The sequence below is a fragment of the Panthera pardus genome, unplaced genomic scaffold (assembly GCF_024362965.1).
Source record: "Panthera pardus isolate Hobbes unplaced genomic scaffold, ASM2436296v1 HiC_scaffold_15, whole genome shotgun sequence".
Taxonomy (NCBI): Eukaryota; Metazoa; Chordata; class Mammalia; order Carnivora; family Felidae; genus Panthera; species Panthera pardus.
The window spans coordinates 1,164,838-1,183,703 of NW_026526710.1; the positions used below are offsets into that span (position 1 = coordinate 1,164,838).

Sequence of the window (18,866 nt, forward strand, 5' to 3'; positions counted from 1 at the left end):
TCCGAGGCAGGCTCCAGGCTCTGAGCTGTCAGCACAGAGCCCCATGCAGGGCTCAAACCCACGAACCGTGAGATCATGACCTGAGCCGAAGTCGGACGCTCAACCAACTGAACCACCCAGGCGTCCCGTGAAATCACCCTTTTAATGTGTACGGTCCAGTGGTTGTTAGCATATTCAGAGTCGTTCAACTATCACCTCTGTCCAATTCCAAAACATTTCATCACCCCTAAAAGAAACCTTGTACCCATTAGCTGTCACTCCCCATTTCCCATTTCCCCCAGCCCTCCTGGCAACCACTCATCTATTTTCTGTCTCTGTGGATCTGAGATGAAATCGTACAATCCGTGGCCTTTTGTGGCCAGCTTCTCTTACTTAGCACCATGTTTTCAAGTTTCTTCCACGTGGTACTTCATTCCTTTCTGTGGCTGAATAATACTGCATTGTGTAGACGGACCACACGTTGTTTGCCATTTGGTGGACATTTGAGTTTCCACTTTTTGACTATTGGGAATAATGCTGCTAATGAATGTTCACACACACACATTTGTGTATGGACATACGTTTTCAATTCTCTGGGGTATATACCTAGAACAGACAAAGTAAATCCTTTCTGTTGGAATCAGAAGCTTGTTGAGCGAGGGACTAGGAAACCAGATTAGAAATTGAACAGTTGCACCCATCAGTTCTCAAAAGCTGGCAAGTTCTAAACAGAATAACAAAAGGCTGTTTCCACAGAAAGGCTAGCTCAGCTTTCTGCTGTCTGGGTATGAACACTCCCTTTCCCTTCTGGTCCCATGGGAGTCTGTTTTAAAATTAGGGAAGAATAAAGGAGACTAAGGGATTTTCTCTCATCAGTATTTTTTTTTTTTTCATTTTCAGTTTTAAAATGTCACTTTGTTGGGAACAATTTTCATAGAGTGATCAGAAGTGAAGATAAACATAACCACAATATCACCACTTAATCAGATCAGTCCTTGCGGGAGGGCGGGGGAGGGGGCTCGGTGTTAGGCTTCTGCCCATTTGATCTCAGACCCAGGCAGCCCTCTCCGCCCACCCCCGAATCACGAGGAACTACATCTCCCAGGCTCCCTTGCAGTCCGCTTCCTGGTAGGTTGGGCCAGTTGCAGACCCTGACAGAAGGTCGGAAGGTGGAGGAAGGAAGAGGCCGCAGCGTCTGTCTCCCTCCGCTTTGGGAAGCAACTCCGCCGTATCTTCGAGTGTCCAGCCCCTCGGAAGTTCCCGTTTCCGCTGGGTGGTCCTGGATCCTGGACTCTGGTAATTGCACACTTCCCTTCATCCCCTCCAGTCCTAACTGGAATAGCGGCTTTCTGCTGTTGCTAATCTGTCGCTCGTCTCACCATCCCTTGCTTGGCTCCTATCATCACCTGTTGTGACGATTTCAAAACATATCTACAAACCCTTTGGTCCCCCTCCCTTCAAAAGGTGCAGCCTAATTCCCCTCTCCTGGACCAGGAGGCAGAACTGGCTTTGTGACTCACCTCTGTCTAGGAGAATGTGGCAAATGTGACAATGTGTGACTTCTGATGTTAAGTCATAAAAGGTATTGTAGTTTCTATCTTGGTTTTTGTTTTTTGTTTTTTGTTTTTTTTGTTTTTGAGAGAGAGAGTGCACACAAGAGCTGGGGAGGGGGCAGAGGGGGAGATGGGCAGAGGGGCAGATGGAGAGAGAGAGACTCTTAAGCAGGCTCCCCGCTGAGCACAGAGCCTGACGCAGGGCTTGAGCCCACGACCCTGGGATCATAACCTGAGCTGAAACCTAGAGCTCAAACGACTGAGCCACCCAGGCACTCCCTACCTTGTTCTCTTGACTCACTTCCTCTAAGGAAGCCAGCTATCTGGAGCTGCTCTGGGAAAGACCTACATGGGGAAAAACTAATGCCTCCCCCCAGGAGCCATCAAGCACACCATCCTGGAAGTGGCAGCTCTGGCCCCAGTTAAGCCCTCGGATGAGAGCAGCCCTCGCCAGTGTTTTGACTACAACTCATGAGAGACCCTGCATCAGAACTGCTCAGCGAAGCTGCTCTCAACTTCCAGATCTGCAGAAACTACAAAAGATAATGGTGATTGTTGTTCTAAGCCACTAAGTTTTGGGGTGCCTTGTTGCACAGCAGTAGATAACTAATGCATATGTCTAACCAATTTCCAGCATTAAAACCTTTCCATTGGAGAGGCCCCTGGCTAGCCCCGTCGGTAGAGCATGCAACTCTTGATCTTGGGGTGTGAGTTCGACCCCCACATTTGGTGTAGAGAGTACTTAAAAATAAAATCTTACAAAAAAACCCAAAACTTTCTATTGGAAAGACCTAGAATGGATTCTGTTTTCTGACTGATACAAACTCCTGTCCTGAATTATAAACCAAATGTAAAATTAACATCTGTAAAAATGAAAAGTCTAGGGGAGCCTGGGTGGTGCAGTCGGTTAAGCGTCCGACTTCAGCCAGGTCATGATCTCGCGGTCCATGAGTTCGAGCCCCGCGTCGGGCTCTGGGCTGATGGCTCAGAACCTGGAGCCTGCTTCCGATTCTGTGTCTCCCTCTCTCTCTCTGCCCCTCCCCCGTTCATGCTCTGTCTCTCTCTGTCTCAAAAATAAATAAACATTAAAAAAAAAAAAATTTTGGGGGCGCCTGGGTGGCACAGTCGGTTAAGCGTCCGACTTCAGCCAGGTCACGATCTCGCGGTCCGTGAGTTCGAGCCCCGCGTCAGGCTCTGGGCTGATGGCTCAGAGCCTGGAGCCTGTTTCCGATTCTGTGTCTCCCTCTCTCTGCCCCTCCCCCGTTCATGCTCTGTCTGTCTCTCTCTGTCCCCAAAAAAATAAATAAAAAACGTTGAAAAATAAATAAATAAATTAAAAAAATAAATAAAAAAAAAAATTTTTAAAAATGAAAAGTCTAGGGGCGCCTGGCTGGCTCAGTCAGTAGAGCATGTGACTCTTGATCTTGGGGTTGTAAGTTGGAGCCCCAAGTTGGGCATAGAGATAGATAGATAGATAAATAGATGGGGGGGTGAGGGAGGGAAGGAGGGAGAGAGACGGGGAGGAAGAAAGAAAAGAGAGAAAGGAAGAAAGAAACAAAGAAAAAAAGAGGAAAAAAAAGGAAATGTCTAAATGGGAGTCTGCTAGTGAATTTGAAGGCCTGGTCACATGACCCTGGGCCCCTGTGGTAGGCCCTGCTTGCACACAGGGAACAATACCTGGAAGTAATTAATTAGAGACTAAAGGGGTAATCCAAATAGAAAATGCTACAGGAAAACAGAAGAGGGGCATTCTTGATGGTAGAATCCAGGGGTGAGGAAGAACAATATTTAAAGATTTGGGAAATTAAGTGAAAAGAAAAGGATAGTCCAGATCATGAAAATGAAACTGAAGTATTAAAAAGAGAACATTTTAATTTTTTTAATGTTTATTTATTTCTGACAGGGGTGGGGGCAGAGAGAGAGGGAGACACAGAATCTGAAGCAGGTTCCAGGCTCTGAGCTGTCAGCACAGAGCCCGACACGGGGCTTGAACTCACGAGCTGTGAGATCATGACCTGAGCCGAAGTCGGATGCTCAACCGACTGAGCCACCCGGGTGTCCCAAAAGAGAACATTTTTAATATCAACTTTATTAGATGACTATATTTCTACAGTGTGAAGGAGTACTACTGACTTCCTGGTCCCAAACTAAACATCAGTGTATTTGTTTGTTTGCTTGTTTGTTTGTTTGTTTATTTAGGTGTGCTCAACATCCATTCTCCCCTCTGTAAGAGTACCTCACTTGTCCACTGGGGATTCCTTTCCCTCCTATCTTATCCAGCACCACTCAGGTAGACTATCCCTACCCTCTGGCTCTAAGCTTGACCAATCAGCATAAGTACAGGGATTGGTCCAGGGATAGGTATGTGTCCCAAGCTGAGCCAATGATATGCAATGAAAATGCATTGAATTTTCTGAAGCTATTGGTAAGATTTAACCCTAGAGGTCCTGGAGACCACCTTTGCCACCATGTGTGGATAGCCTGCATGAAAGTGACATCAACATCATGCAAATCCCAAGCTGAGGAGCAGAGAATAGATATCAGATGCTATTGCCATCAGAAAGCCCCTGGATCCAGCTATGCCTGAAGTTCACATCCTGGACTTCTTATTTACATAACTTTTTCACATAAGCCACTTTGAAACATGAAAAAGTTTTTGTCAAACTCTGGAAATCCAAAATAAAAGGCGTTAGAACTACAGGGATTATCCGCGTGTGTATTTGGAGATGCTCATGATAAGCAGGCTCGATGCTATAAATGCTTTAAAATAATTTAGGTCAATTAATTAGCACCATGGTTTAGATTTTGACAGTGCCTAAGGAAAGACTGTGTTTTCAAAGACCAGCTTATGGGCTAGAAATATATTTTTTTTTCTTTTAGGTTTTATTTTTAAGTAATCTCTACACCCAACATGGTGGGGGTCCAACTTACAACCCCAAGATCAAGACTCACGTGCTTTACGGACTGAGCCAGCCAGGCGCTCCTAGAAATGTAATTCTTAGCCCTGTCACTCATTAAGAGGTACGTACTCAGCTCCTTTCTGGAAGTGTCTTTGCTTCCTCACCGGTAATATAGAGTAACATCTACTCAGGAAGGCTGTTTGCAGTCTGCTTTGCAGACAAAGTGAGCTGCTCTTTTTCTGGGTTTCCATAACATTCTCAAGCGGTTCTATCATCGTCCTTATCTGGTGTTATTTTTTATTATTCGAATATAGTTTATATGCCACACAACTTACCCATTTAAAGTATACAGTTCAATGGTTTTAGTTATACTCACAGAGCTGTGCAACCATTATCATGATTAATTTTTAATTCTTTTTTCTAATGCGTATTTATTTTGAGAGAGAGAGAGAGAGAGAGAGCTCCACAGCGGGGGAGGGTCAGAGAGAAGGAGACAGAGAATCCCCAGCAGGCAGCGCTGGCACCACAGGGTCTGCCACAGGGCTTGATCTCATGACCCCAAGATCATGACCCGAGCCGAAATCGACAATCAGACGCTTCACCGACTGAGCCACCCAGGCGCCCCCGTTATTTTTCTAATTCTTAAAGATTAAGAGTTCGTGCAGCTGAAAAGCATAAAGGTAGCAAAAAATCAGGCACAGTGTGGTCCAGTTGCTCAGGTTACATCACCAGGATGTGGTTTGGTCTCCTGTGTCTGAGCCCTGCTTTCCTTCTGTCACCTTCTTGCTCAGGCAGGCTGTCCCCAAACCACCGCGAGATGGCCACCAGCAGCCTCAGGCTTCCAGCCGAGTTTTGCATCAACCACATGGGAAGAACAATGAACCAAATGAAACATTACCTTTTCTGAGAGGTCCAGGAGGAACACCTGGGTGGCTCAGTCGGTTAAGCGTCCGACTTTGGCTCGGGTCATGATCTCGCGGTTCGTGGGTTCGAGCCCCGCGTTGGGCTCTGGGCTGACAGCTCGGAGCCCGGAGCCTGCTTCGGATTCTGTGTCTCCCTCTCTCCCTCTGCCCCTCCCCACTCATGTTCTGTCTCTCTCTCAAAAATAAACATTAAAAAAAAAGGAAAAAGAAAAGAGGTCCAGGAAAAGTGTCATGGAATGTCACTGGACCGTCTGAAGTCAGTCCCTGCCCATTCCTGAGGCAACCACTAGGCCCACGGGTTGGCTAATGCGGGCTGGTCAGGCCTGGGTTTCTCCTTCCCAGGAACCAGGGAGGAGGTGGGGGGGCGGTTCCCCTGAAGAAGACCAGAAAAATGGGGTGGATCCTAGGAGGGGAAACAATACATGTGCCCCCTCCAGTCACTGGCCTGTGAGCTCCTCGAGGGCAGGGACTTCTGCCCTAAGTTATCTTTGCACTCCCAGAGCCCCTGCTGGGTGACAAAGCTAGCCAATGGCTGCGAGCTTCCCGACTGGATAAATCCCTTTTCCCTTTTCCCTCTTCTGTCCCACTCTCTCCTGGAGTCTGGTTCATCTCCCAGAAACAAGAAGTTCTGTGAAGAGATAAAGATTCCTACAAAGTGATCTGGGCTTTCAGAGGAAAGTACTGTTTTTACCCCAGGCACAACAAGAAGGCGGAGATACCTCCGAAGTTCCTCAGTTAATGAATGGATAAGCAAAGGTGGTCTATCCACACAATGGAATATGATTCAGCCATGAAAAGGAATAATGCAGTGACCCACACTATAAAGCAGATGAACTTGAAGACATTATGCTCAGTGAAAGAAGCCGGTCACAAAAGACCAGGTATTATATGATTCCAGTTATGTGAAATATTCACAATAGGTAAATCTATAGAGACAGTAGATTAGTGGTTACCTCGGGCTGTGATGCGGAGTAGGGAGGAAACAGGGAGTCACTGCTAATACGGTTTCTGTTTAAAACAATGAAAATGTTCTGGAATGAGATGGGGTGATGGTTGCATGTAAATACACTGAAGATCACGGAATTGTACCTTTAAATGTGTGGATTTGAAGACACGTGAACTATATTTCAATAAAGTTGTTTAAAACAAACAGGGGTGCCTGGGTGGCTCCGTTGGTTAAGGGTCCCACTCTTGATTTCGGCTCAGGTCATGATCTCACAGTTTGCGGGATCGAGCCCCACGTCAGGCTCCTTGCTGACATCTCAGAGCCTGCTTGGGATTCTTTCTCTCCCTCTCTCTTTGCCCTTGCCCGGCTCGTGCTCTCTCTCTCTCTCTCACGTACACTCTCTGTCTCTCTCAAAATAAATAAATAAACTTAAAAAAAAATAAACAAGCACACAGGGAAGTTTTCGATCTGCCAGGGTATGGTCCAGAAACAGCTGGGCTGGCACAGCTCGGTGAGATGGCAAAAAAGGCAGCCAGAAGCTGTGACTTCAGGATAGGATCATGTTCCAAAGCTAGTTTTCCCCTAGCCCGATTTCCACCATGAATATCAAACAACTGTCAAGGCTTTGAGAGAGAGGAGAGCGGTGCCTGACATCCAGGAGCTGGCCTGGCCCTGTCAGCTGGCCTCTGTGTTCTCCGGTTGAAATAACAATTTCATAGAACATCAACATCAGACAAGGCCACCTCGGAACCACCATAAACAAGACAAAACACGAACATGGTCCAGGCCACGAAATACCAAACATCTCCCCTTCTTGGCTAATAGCAGTAATGGCTGCTTCTTTACCAATTACAGCCTCAGCCTGGCTCTAGCCTGTCCTTTGTCTGGATAAGATTTGAGAGCCCAGGGCACCTGCGTAGCTCAGTGGGTCGAGTGTCCGACTCTTGGTTTGGGCTCAGGTCGTGATCCCAGGGTCGCGGAGTCAAATTGATTCTCTCCCTCTGCCCCTCCCACCCGCTTGTGTGCTCTCTCTCTCATAAATACATACATACATACCTACATACATAAGATTTAAGAGCCCCAGTCCTAGAATTATCCCTGCTTCCTAACAGCACCGCTCCAGGGCAAAACTCCCAGATCCTTAACTCTCCCCAGAATCACCCAACCAAAGCCCGAGTCCTATAATCAGTTCTTTCTAACACTCTGAGTTCTCTTACTGAGACACCCCCACAGTTGCGCAGGGGGTCCGGTCTCCCGCGCTGTAATGAGGAATAAATCCAATTGTCTTAGCTACTAGTGTGTTCCTGGTGGTCTTTGGCAGGACGTCAATGGCTTCCAAACATCTTTTTATGTGTGTATTTGATACCAGAGACAGCTCAAAGGGACTACAGAGGTCAATCACGCGCTCTGGCTGTGGACAGACCAGGCTTGAATCTCAGCTCAGCCACTTACTGTGTGACCCTGTGGCCGGTTCATTCACCTCTCTGAGCTTCAGTTTCCTAAGCTACAAAATCATGTCATGCTTCTGCTCAAAAACCCGACAGTGGCTCCCAACATCATTCAGAATTGAGTCCATACAGCGTATCCTTCCCTGCCCCCGCCCCTCCGCTCTGGTCTCTATCGAGGCATTTCCCCTGGCAGAGCCAGTCAAGCCCACCGACCCGCTTGCCGGCCCTCTATCTCCACCGCACCAGGCACACTTCTGATCCAGAGGCTCCGCGCTTCCTGTCACCTCCTGAAGGAAAAGAGCACCCCCCTCAATCCATCATCCTCTAAGCCAGTGGTTCTGAGCTCAGGTGAGCCGCAGAATCCCCCAGGGATATTGGTAGCATTACAAAGGCTCAGCCTGTTCTGTTTCATCACTGATGGAGGGAATGTAAAACGGCACAACCATTTGGGAAAAGGTGATGCGTTGGGTTTTTTTTTTTTAAGTTTGTTTATTTTTGAGACAGAAACAGAGCATGAGCAGGGGAGGGGCAGAGAGAGAGGGGGACAGAATCTGAAGCAGGCTCCAGGCTCTGAACTGTCAGCACAGAGCCCAACACGGGGCTCGAACCCACGAACCGCAAGATCGTGGCCTGAGCCGGAGTCGGACGCTTAACCGACTGAGCCCCCCAGGCGCCCCAAGCACGTTTCTTGAGAAGTTAAACGTATGCTTATCCTGCAGCCCAGACGGCACACTTCTAGGTGTTTACCCAAAAGAAAGGAACCCACACGTCCAGAAAGACTTACACATGAACAGTCACAGTGTTGGAACGAGGCAAAAACCGGAAATGGCCGAAACGCCCAACAACAGGCGAATGGATGAGCAAATGTGGTGTTGGCCATACAGTGGAATACCGGTCAGCAATAAAAAGAATGAGCTATTTAGACACACCACAGTTTGAATGAATCTTCAAACCATTATGCTAAGGAAAGAGGCTGGACCCGAAAAAAGTGCATTCAGCTCCCTGCTGTGATGGGTGATTCTGAGTAACAGATATGGACATTCTGTGTTCACTCCTATTGTGCATAAACCTAGACGTGGAATTGCTGGGTCACAGGGCAGATGTGCGTTCACATTTAGCAGACACGGACGGGTTTTGACCTTGCCAAGCCTAAAAACTGGAAAAGGACGAGTGTCCTTGAAATGTGGAGAATAAAGAAGGGCTAGACAGCCCTGCCCCAGCCCCCAAAGAACAATGCAACTCACTCACTTCTCACACAGTTGAAACCCCCCCCCCCCAAATTGTGTCCATCTGCACAGCAACGTTGTTTAAAAGAGCACAGTCTGGGGGAGGGGGGTGCTCAGTCTGTTGAGCGTCCCACTCCTGCTTGCGGTTCAGGTCATGATCCCAGAATCATGGGACGGAACCACATGTCTTAAGATTCTCTCCCTCTCCCTCTGCCTCTCTCCCCTGCTCGTGCGTTCACGCTCTCTCTCTCTCTCAAATAATAAATAAATAAGTAAATAAATAAAATAGCACAAACCATAAAATCCTGCCAGTGTCTATCAAGGGAGAAATGATCGGGTAAATTACAGTATATCCATAAACCAAAAAGCTATACCATCACTTAAAAAAATGAAGAAGGGGCGCCTGGGTGGCTCAGTCGGTTAAGCATCCGACTTCGGCTCAGGTCATGATCTCGCGGTTTGTGACTTCAAGCCCCGCGTCAGGCCCTGTGCCGACGGCTCAGAGCCTGGTGCCTGCTTCGGATTCTGTGTCTTCCTTTCTCTCTCTCTGCCCCTCCCTTGCTCATGCTCTATCTCTCTGTCTCTCTCTCAAAAATAAATAAACATTTTTTTTTTAATGTAAAGAATGAAGGAGATATTATCTACTAAAAAAAGACTGAGGAATGGCTAAAATCGAGGTGTTGGCGAGGACGTGGAGAAAAAGGAGCCCTTGTGCACTGTTGGTGGGAATGCAAACGGGTGCAGCCACGGTGGAAAACGGTATGGAGGTGCCTCAAAAAGTTAAAAGTACAGCTTCCTTACGATCCAGCAATTACATACTGAGTATTTACGCAAAGAATACAAGAACACTAATTCAAAAAGACAGACGCCTCCCTATGTTTATTGCAGCGTTATTTGCAATAGCCAAGAGGAGGAAGCAACCCGAGTGTCCATCCACAGATGACTGGATAAAGAAATGTGCTATATATATACAATGGAACATACTCGGCCGTTAAGAAGAATGAAATCTTGTCATTTGCAACAACATGGAGGGATCTACAGGTGTCATGCTAAGTGAAATAAATCAGTCAAAGAAAAACAAATCCCGTGGGTGCCTGGGTGCCTCAGTCCGTTAAGTGTCTGACTCTTGATTTCAGCTCAGGTCATGATTTCACAGTTTGTGAGTTTGAGCCCCACATTGGGGCACTGTCAGCATGGATCCTGCTTGGGATTCACCCTCTCTCTCTGCCCCTCCCCTCCTCTCTCTCTCTCTCTCTCTCTCTCTCTCTCTCTCTCTCTCTCTCAAAATAAATAAAGACAAATCCTATATAGTTTGATTCACCTATGGAATTTAAATAACAAAACAAATGAACAAAGGAGAAAAAAGACAAACCAAAAAAACAGACTCTCAACTATAGAGAACAAACTGATGGTTACCAGAGGGGAGGAGTTGGGGGATGGATGAACTAGGGATTAGGGAACATAGGGATTAGGGAACGCACTTGTATGATGAGCACTGAGTAATGTATACAATTGCTGAATCACTATATTGCACACCCGAAACTAACATAACTGTATGTTAACTATACTGGAATTAAAATTAAAACAAAATAAACATATTAGAACTTATGCTACCAAAATGTGTATGTTAGGAGTTAAAACCTATTAGGATTCAGGAGAATTAAAGTATGCAAACTTATCTGTAAAAAAAAAAAAAAAAAAAGAATAAAGTAGGTCTATATATGCTGAGCTGGAAAAATAATTATAGGGTATTACGATGTGAAAAAACAAATCGCATACTAATATGTATGTCATGCTTCCATTTTATTTTTTTAAAGTTTATTTATTTACTTTGAGAGAGACAGAGCGCATGCACAAGCTGGGGAGGGGCAGAGAGAGAGAGAGGGAGAGAGAGAATCCCAAGCAGGCTTCTCACTGTCAGCATAGAGCCCGACACAGGGCTTGAACTCATGACCGGTGAGATCATGACCTGAGCCGAAATTAAGAGTCAGACACTTAACCGACTGAGCCACTCAGGTGACCCGTCATGCTTCCATTTTAAAAGTAAATGCGTGTTGGGAAGTAAAACTAATAAATGTGTGTTTAGAAAAATAGAATGTGCATATTCTCAGGGGAAAAAAATCAGGAAGAACGTCGAGCAAAGTGTCAACCATAGTTACCTGGGAGTAGAATGGAACTGGGGGGAACGCTACTAAATACATAATTTTGTCAGTGGTGGAACTCTGGGTTTGGCCGACCCAGACCTGTTCGTCCCACCTGGGACACTTGCTTCCCAGCATGAACGCCATCAGCCACGGCTCACACCGTGCCCGTGGTTGCAAAGCCACAGTCCCCTTATCTCCCAACACTTCTGATGGCCTCAGGTGCCCACAGAGGCAAAGGCTGCAGTCGCCTCAGCACCCGGACCCACCTGACTATAGGGAGTCCACCTGGAAATGGGGAGAGGTTAACGCCCCATGGGAAAAACTCAAGAGAGACTCACAGGAGTGGGCAGATAAATTGCTCACCTTCCCCCACATATCCCCAACCCCACTCACCCAGTACCACACTCTGTGTGATGGACGGAATCTGAGATTCGGTGGGTGCACACAGCCTCTCCCCGGGGACATTCCAGAAAACTGAGCAAGCAGTGGAATGTTCTTGCAAAGCAGGGCCAACCTGGGTAATATTCTACTTTGAATCTGCTCTCCTTCCTTTTCTGCCTTTCTTCTCTTCCCTCACTCTTGAATTCCTGGTACTGTACCCTCCAATAAAGCATTAGCTCATAACATTTGTCTCAAGCCCCATTTCTAAGGAACCCACACAAGGACAAGTGGGTGTTTTTCTACTTTGCTAATATTTTTTTCATTAAACATGGTCTTTAATTAAGAGCCCAAGCATTGGTGTGCATGAGACTCTTAAAACAGAGAAGCACTACCAGGCCAATGCAACATGAGGGAAAATCTAACATTTCCAGGTAACCTCCTTCGAGGTGGAAACAGGCATTGACATTCAGAGAACGTGTGCTCAACGCACTTTAAAGAATCTGGTTGCTAGGGTTTGATCATCCTTTTTTCCGAGATGGGTTTGGGGAGCCTGAGTGGAATCTCCTATACAATGCCCTTGAAGGGAGGTCGCCTATCAAGCAGAGTCCACGCAGAACAGACCACGAGTTTCATGTGACATTGCTAGTGTTTAGATGCGATGGTGACATCAGAATTGTCCATGATCCTCTTAAGTCTGGCAAAGAAGGAGGAGGAGGAGGAGAAGAGGGACGGCTAAGCAGGAACAGCAACCACGGGAAGTCAGGAGGGTGGTGTGGGTGGAGGAGGGGGTGCGAGTCTATTTCGGGTTGTCAGCCCTTTGGGATGGAGCTCAAGGCACAGGGCGAAGGCAGCGTTGTGTGGGAGACCGCTCAGACTCCTGAAACATAGGAATGCTCAGAAAATAGTAGCCTGTCTTAGTCAGCTTGGGTTGCTATGACAAAATTACCACAGACTGGGTTCTTTATACACAACAGAGATGCATCTCTCACAGTTCTGAAGTCTGGGTCCAAGATTAAGACACTGGCAGATGTGGTGACAGGCGAGAACCCCCTTTCCAGGTTCATGGATGCCGCCTTTTTTTTTTTAATTTTTTTTTTTAACGTTTATTTATTTTTGAGACAGAGAGAGACAGAGCATGAACAGGGGAGGGTCAGAGAGAGGGAGACACAGAATCTGAAGCAGGCTCCAGGCTCTGAGCTGTCAGCACAGAGCCCGACGCGGGGCTCGAACTCACGGACCGCGAGATCGTGACCTGAGTCGGCCGCTTAACCGTCTGAGCCACCCAGGCGCCCCTGGATGCTGCCTTCTTGCTGAGTCCTCACAAGGCAACAGAGCGCGGAGGCCTCTTTTACAAGGGCACTAATAATACCTCCTCATACCATCACCTTGGGGGGTAGGATTTCTTTTTTTGTAATTAATTAATTAATTTTTGAGAGACAGAGAGCAAGCACGGGAGGGGCAGAGAAAGAGGGAGAGAGAGAATCTCAAACAGGCTCTACACTGTCAGTGCAGAGCCTGACGGGGGACTCAAACTCACAAACCGTGAGATCACGACCTGAGCCGAAATCAAGTCGGACGCTCAACCAGCGGACTGAGCCACCCAGGCGCCCAACGTTGTATCATTTTATTCATAGACGGTACAACAAGCCCACAGTCTTTAAATTCCGAGTTATTGAGAGGGGATCTGGGTACTGAGCAGGTGGACAGAGGAAAGGACCCTCGAATGACCTGCAAACCACCACCCCACCCCACCCCCGGGTTTCCCAGCCATTCAGCTCTGGCGGGGCAATCCGTCTCTGTGTGACTCCGGGTGAAAGCAGAATTCTGTTGCTTCTCCTGAAAAAGCTTAAATTCTCGATTTCCCGGATCGCAGGGCACGGGCTGTAACACCAGATCCTTCATGTAGACGCTGACACTAGGGACTGGAGTTTGGAGATGCACCATGGCACATGAAAGACCCAGAGAAATAGCAGGTGACTGGTGCTTAGATGCGGGCCAAAGACAGTGAAGTCGACACAGATCAGACTATGAAAGTCTGTGTCAGACACAGTAAGGGCTCTGGATTTTATTGTAACCTGGCATTGACACCTGGTGGGGGTGAAATGCATGTGCTTTATCAAAACTACTGGCTGTGCAAAATTGCTGCCGTGCAGAAAACACATTAGTGGGAAGAAGAGACAAAGAAGAAATCAGAAGCCCACCATCGGCTTCTTCCAGAAGGTAAAATTACAGTAAGTGGGGCCAGGGTGGCAGTAGGGAGGTGGAGCAAAGTGGAAAATCTTGGGAGAGATTTTGGAGGTAGAATTGAGGGGTTGCCCTGATTCCTAATTTTTCTAAGAGCCCCTCACATCACAGTCAGACATCAGTGCTGGTTTCATGATGTCGTTGCTCCAAATGAGACGCTTCAGTGGTGACAATCACAGCACATGTCAAACCACCCACACAGCAAGCATAGCAACAGCTAACATTAATGTAGCTCTTACTGTGTGCCATCCTCTGTTCTAAACATTTTACATATTTTAACTCGTTTAATCTCCGCTGAGATTACTCCCATTTTACAGATGAAAAAAAGTAAAACAAAGATTCGATGACTTGCCAGATGTCACGTAACATCCTCCCTACTATGTCAGATACGAACTTGACCCCGCAGTCAATCTCTGCCACCCTTTTCATTTAAAAAAAAATTTTTTTTTTTCTTAACGTTTATTTATTTTTGAGACAGAAAGACAGAGCATGAATGGGGGAGGGTCAGAGAGAGAGAGGGAGACATAGAATCTGAAACAGGCTCCAGGCTCTGAGCGGTCAGCACAGAGCCCGACACGGGGCTTGAACTCACGAACTGCGAGATCATGACCTGAGCCGAAGTCGGACGCTTAACCGACTGAGCCACCCAGGAGCCCCTCTGCCACCCTTTTCAACTTCATTTCACGCTGTTCCCCAACTTGCCCCAACAAGTCCGCTGGTCAGTCTGCTGACTCACACACGAACAGAGCCCATTCTTCCCCTGGGCCTCACACACATGGTCTGTGGCTGTCTCCTCTTCCTTCACATAGCATATTAATTCCACGTATCTGAAATGGACAGAATAAGTAAATCCACGGACAGAAAGCAGGCTGGGGCTTACGGGGTGTTTGCCTCACCCGTTCAGAAAGTACCAACGGCTATGAGCTTCTGGCTGGATAAAGTCCTTTTCCCTTTTCCTTCCTACCCTCTTCTGGAGCCTAGAAAGAAGGAGTTCTGGGAGGAGGAAACATTTCTACTAAGTGATCTGAGCTTCCAGAAGGAAATTACTGTCTTAACATGGGCAAACCAGCAGGGAAGGTAGAAACATCCCAAAAACCCGTGGATGGATGGATAAACAGAATGTGGCCCGTCCATACAATGGGAGATTATTAGGCTATGAAAAGGAATTATGTGGTCCCACGGCATGGATAAACCTTAAAAACATTATGCTGAGTGAAAGAAGCTGGGCACAAAAGGCCACCCGGTATATGAAATGTTCAGAATAGACACATCTATGGACCCAGAAAGCAGAAGAGTGGTTGCCAGGGGCTGGGGGCAGGAGAGGATGGAAAGTGACTGCTAATGGGTACAAGGCTTTGGGGGGAGGTTGTTGAAAATGTTCTGAAGTTAGAGGGTGGGGATGGGTGATGGGTACAGAACCCTGCAAATATACGAAGAACCACTGAATTGTACACATTAAAAAGGTGAACATTATTGCACGTAATTTACATCTAGAGAAACATTTAAAAATGAGTCTTGCCCCTTCCGCAAAAAAGCAAAAAGAAATGTCCAACACACCACCGCCAAATAAATTGAACCTAAATCAGATCAAACCTGTTGATACAACTACCAGTCTAAAGAAAATAGCGGGAACAGACGTATTAAAGGACGTTACAGTGGTGAAATTAGCAACATCCAGACAGCATCTGTCTAAGACAAACAATCCCGTTTCATCAAGAAATAAATTTCAGGGTGGCTCAGTCAGTTAAGCGTCTGCCTTTGACTCAGGTCATGGTCTCACAGTTCGGGAGTTTGAGCCCCGCGTCGGGCTCTGTGCTGACAGCTCAGAGCTTGGAGCCTGTTTCAGATTCTGTGTCTCCCTCTCTCTGACCCTCCCCCGTTCATGCTCTGTCTCTCTCTGTCTCAAAAATAAATAAATATTAAAAATTAAAAAAAAAGTGTTATAAAATATTCATAGTTGAGAAATACAGTGTGTGGGACTCTTTTCCCAATTGAATCGTGCTAACACGCCTGGTTTCTGGGACACACTGATTTCTTGATTCGCCTCCCCTTTGTCAACCCTCTCTTGCTCCATCTGAAATTAGTTTATTTTTGGTTTCTCCTGTTTCCTCTCTGTTTCCCACAAGAGCAGCAATCCTGTCTCTCTCATATTGCCGCATCCCACAGGGTTAGCAGAGTCCCTGGCGTACATTAAGAGCTAAATACCTATTGAATAAATGAATGTCAGTATAGCTCTTATCATTGCTCTGGTCCTGAGTGTCAGGTCCACGTTTCCAGCTGTCACCTAGACGTCTACACCTACGTTAGGTGTAGACGTCTACACCTAACGATGATGGTGAGGATGACAGAAGCTTAGAAGCACTGGGGGAGGCCGGCACATACCCTGATTTGTTTAATGATCACAATTACCCTCTGTGATCCCATTTTATAGAGTGGGAAGCTGAGGCCCCGAGAGGCCAAACACCTGGTCAGTGACTACACCAGGATTAGACCGCAGAGAGGTTCTGGAAGCTTAACCACCAGGCTTGACTGCTTAAAACTTGCTTGCTTAAAACTGTAGCCATTCTCCTGAGCTCACCATCTGGGGTCGTCTCAGACTTCTGCCTCCCCCCCGCCCCCACTCCTTTCCTGCCCCCATCTTAAGTTCAGGCTGCAGGCTGGTATTGTAGTTCTTCAATCCTGGTCCCCTCCCAGCTGACTCTCGGCACATCTTTGCTGCCTTTAGGGGAAGACTACCCCAATCTGGGCATTCGTTATTTATTCCTTCACTCAACACGGGCACCCACTGGGTTGGCTGCATCCCTCCCAGCTGTGGAACCTTAAGCAAGTGGGTTGAATGGTGCCACCCTGCCCCAAAAGATACTTCCGTGTCCCGATCCTGGAAGTGGAGACCTTATTTTGAAAAAATAATCTTTGCAAGCGAATTAAGTTAAGGACCTTGAGATTAGATCATCCTGGATTGTGCAGATGGGCTCTAAATCCAATGACAGGTGTTCTTACAAGAGACACAAAGAGAAGACAGACATGCATGGAAGGACCACGTGAAAACAGAGGCAGAGACTGGAGGGATGTGGCTACAGACTAAGCATCCCAGAGGCTGGAAGAGACAAGAGAGGACCCTCCGGAGAGCCTGATCCTGCCAACACCTTGATTTCAGATATCTGGCCTCCAGAACTGTCAGAGAATAAGTTTCTATTGTTTTAAGTCTCCAAGTTTGTGGCAATTTGTTACATCAGCTGCAGGAAGCTAATGCCCCTCCCTGTTTCTCACTGTCCTTGATTTTGGATGGGGATAATCACATGTCCACCTCACTGGCTTGCTGTGCACAGATCTGACCTCTTACCAGCTGCTGGGCCCTGGGCGAGTTATTTGACCTCTCTGTGCCTCCCTCCTTTCCTCATTTGTAAAACAAGGATAATACTTCCTAGGATGCTGTGAGGAAGCAGTTCTCAAACTCTACGGTCTCAGAGACCCTTTTCCAAGGGCACTCTTAAAAACTACTGAAGACCCTAAAGAGATTTCATTACGTGGGTTATATCTATGAATACCTACGTAATTGGAAATTTAAACTAATGTTTTTAAAAATACTGGTTAACTCAAAAGCAGTTACATGATATTTTAACATGCATATATATATATATTTTTAATGTCTATTTATTTTTGAGAGAAAGAGACAGAGTGCAAGCAGGGGAGGGGCAGAGAGCGGAGACACAGAATCCAATCCAGGCTCCAAGCTCTACTTAAAAAACATTTTTAATCAATAATGTGCCAGGTTGGTGTGGGTTTTAGGACAAGGGTGTTAAAGTTCTTTTTTTCTTTCTTTCTCTCTCTCTCTTTCTTTCTTTTTCTCTCTTTCTTTCTTTCATGCCTCCAAAGAGCTCACAGTCTCATGGGGGAGGCGTATGTGTAACCACACCGTTAAAACTCTGTGTAAGGAGCAATTGTATAGAAGACAGCGGGTTGTGGGAACGCAGAGGAGGGTCCATAAGCCATGCGTGGCGGCGGGAAGAATGGGAGGGCCGGTGGCTTCAGGAAAGGCTCTTCTGGGGGCGGCGGGGTGTCCGATGGACCAGGGGACTTAGGTCAAAAAGGAGAGGGGGCTTGGACAAGAAAACTCGCGGTGCTGAGATCCAAACCCCGGCCTCACCTCCTCTGTGAAGCGGTGTTTATGTCACGAGGAACTGCTAAATGGACGTGGCTCTGCGGGCGGGGCCGGCCGGCGGCTTCGGGGGCAGGGGACCCCTCCACCCTTCCTTCGGCCCCTCTCGGGCGCCTGGGCTGGAGCGCAGGGCCCGGCGCCGCCAGCTCCGCCCGTAGCTGGGTCTACGGGCTGGGGAGCTGGGGGGAGGGGGAGGGGCCGGGGGTGGTCGTCGCTCTCTCCCCAGGATGGGCCCCATCCCGGAGTCCACCTCTCGACCCCTCCATTCGGCTCCACCGCCGGGGCCGCCGCCCGGCGCGGCGAATCGTCCCCAGACGAGCCTCCCCCACCGCCCCGTCCCCCTCCCCCTCTCCTCCGGGCTAGCCTCGACCCCTCCCCGGCGGCAGTGGGAGAGGAGGAGCCAGGACCGGGCCGGAGGAGGGGGCGGCGCGCCCGGACGCTCGGGGGGCGCGGCGGAGGAAGGTCCCGCGGGGCCGGGGGGAGCGTGTGTGGCACGGGGGCCGGCGAGCGGGGGGGGGAGGGGGCCGCCTAGTCGGCGGGTCGCGGAACGCGGCCCGCGGGGACCCGGGCGCCCTCGGGCGGCGGAAGCCGGGCGCGCCCCTCGCCAGGCCGGGATCGGGGCGGGGCGCGCGGCATCCCCGCGGGGGGAGCCGGTCACCGGGTCTCGCCGCCGCCAAAGTTTCCCGGAGGAGCCGCGGCCGCCCGTCCTTCCCCGGCCCCGGGCGTGGGGGCGACCCCCGGGCGAGAACTGTTTCCGAGGGCGACCGGGCCCCGTCTCCGGCTAGACCCCGCGCCTCCATTGCGCCCAACTCGGATTCCCAACTTGGGAGGCGCCGCGGGCCTGCGCACGCGCGCCTTCCTCGCCGCCGCCGCCGCCGCCGCCGCCGCCTCCTCCCGCCGGGGAGCAGGCTCCGGGCCGAGCCGCGCGCCGAGACTCGCCCCCCGCGCGCCGCCCTCCGGCTC

The 18,866-nt window shown here is 48.6% G+C and overlaps 1 long non-coding RNA gene across 4 annotated transcripts; it reads left to right on the forward strand.

Annotated features, from left to right (window-relative positions):
* Positions 1-930: 930 nt before the first annotated feature.
* Positions 931-6,505, forward strand: LOC109277742 (uncharacterized). 4 transcript variants are annotated; one of them, XR_008422096.1, is made up of 5 exons: positions 931-1,275; positions 1,444-1,561; positions 1,913-2,080; positions 4,413-4,553; positions 5,228-6,505. It is a non-coding gene; the product is annotated as an uncharacterized LOC109277742 (long non-coding RNA). The 4 variants fall into 4 exon arrangements; XR_002085297.2 differs by having other exon boundaries at positions 933-1,275; positions 5,224-6,505; XR_008422097.1 differs by lacking the exon at positions 1,913-2,080 and having other exon boundaries at positions 933-1,275; positions 5,224-6,505.
* Positions 6,506-18,866: the final 12,361 nt, after the last annotated feature.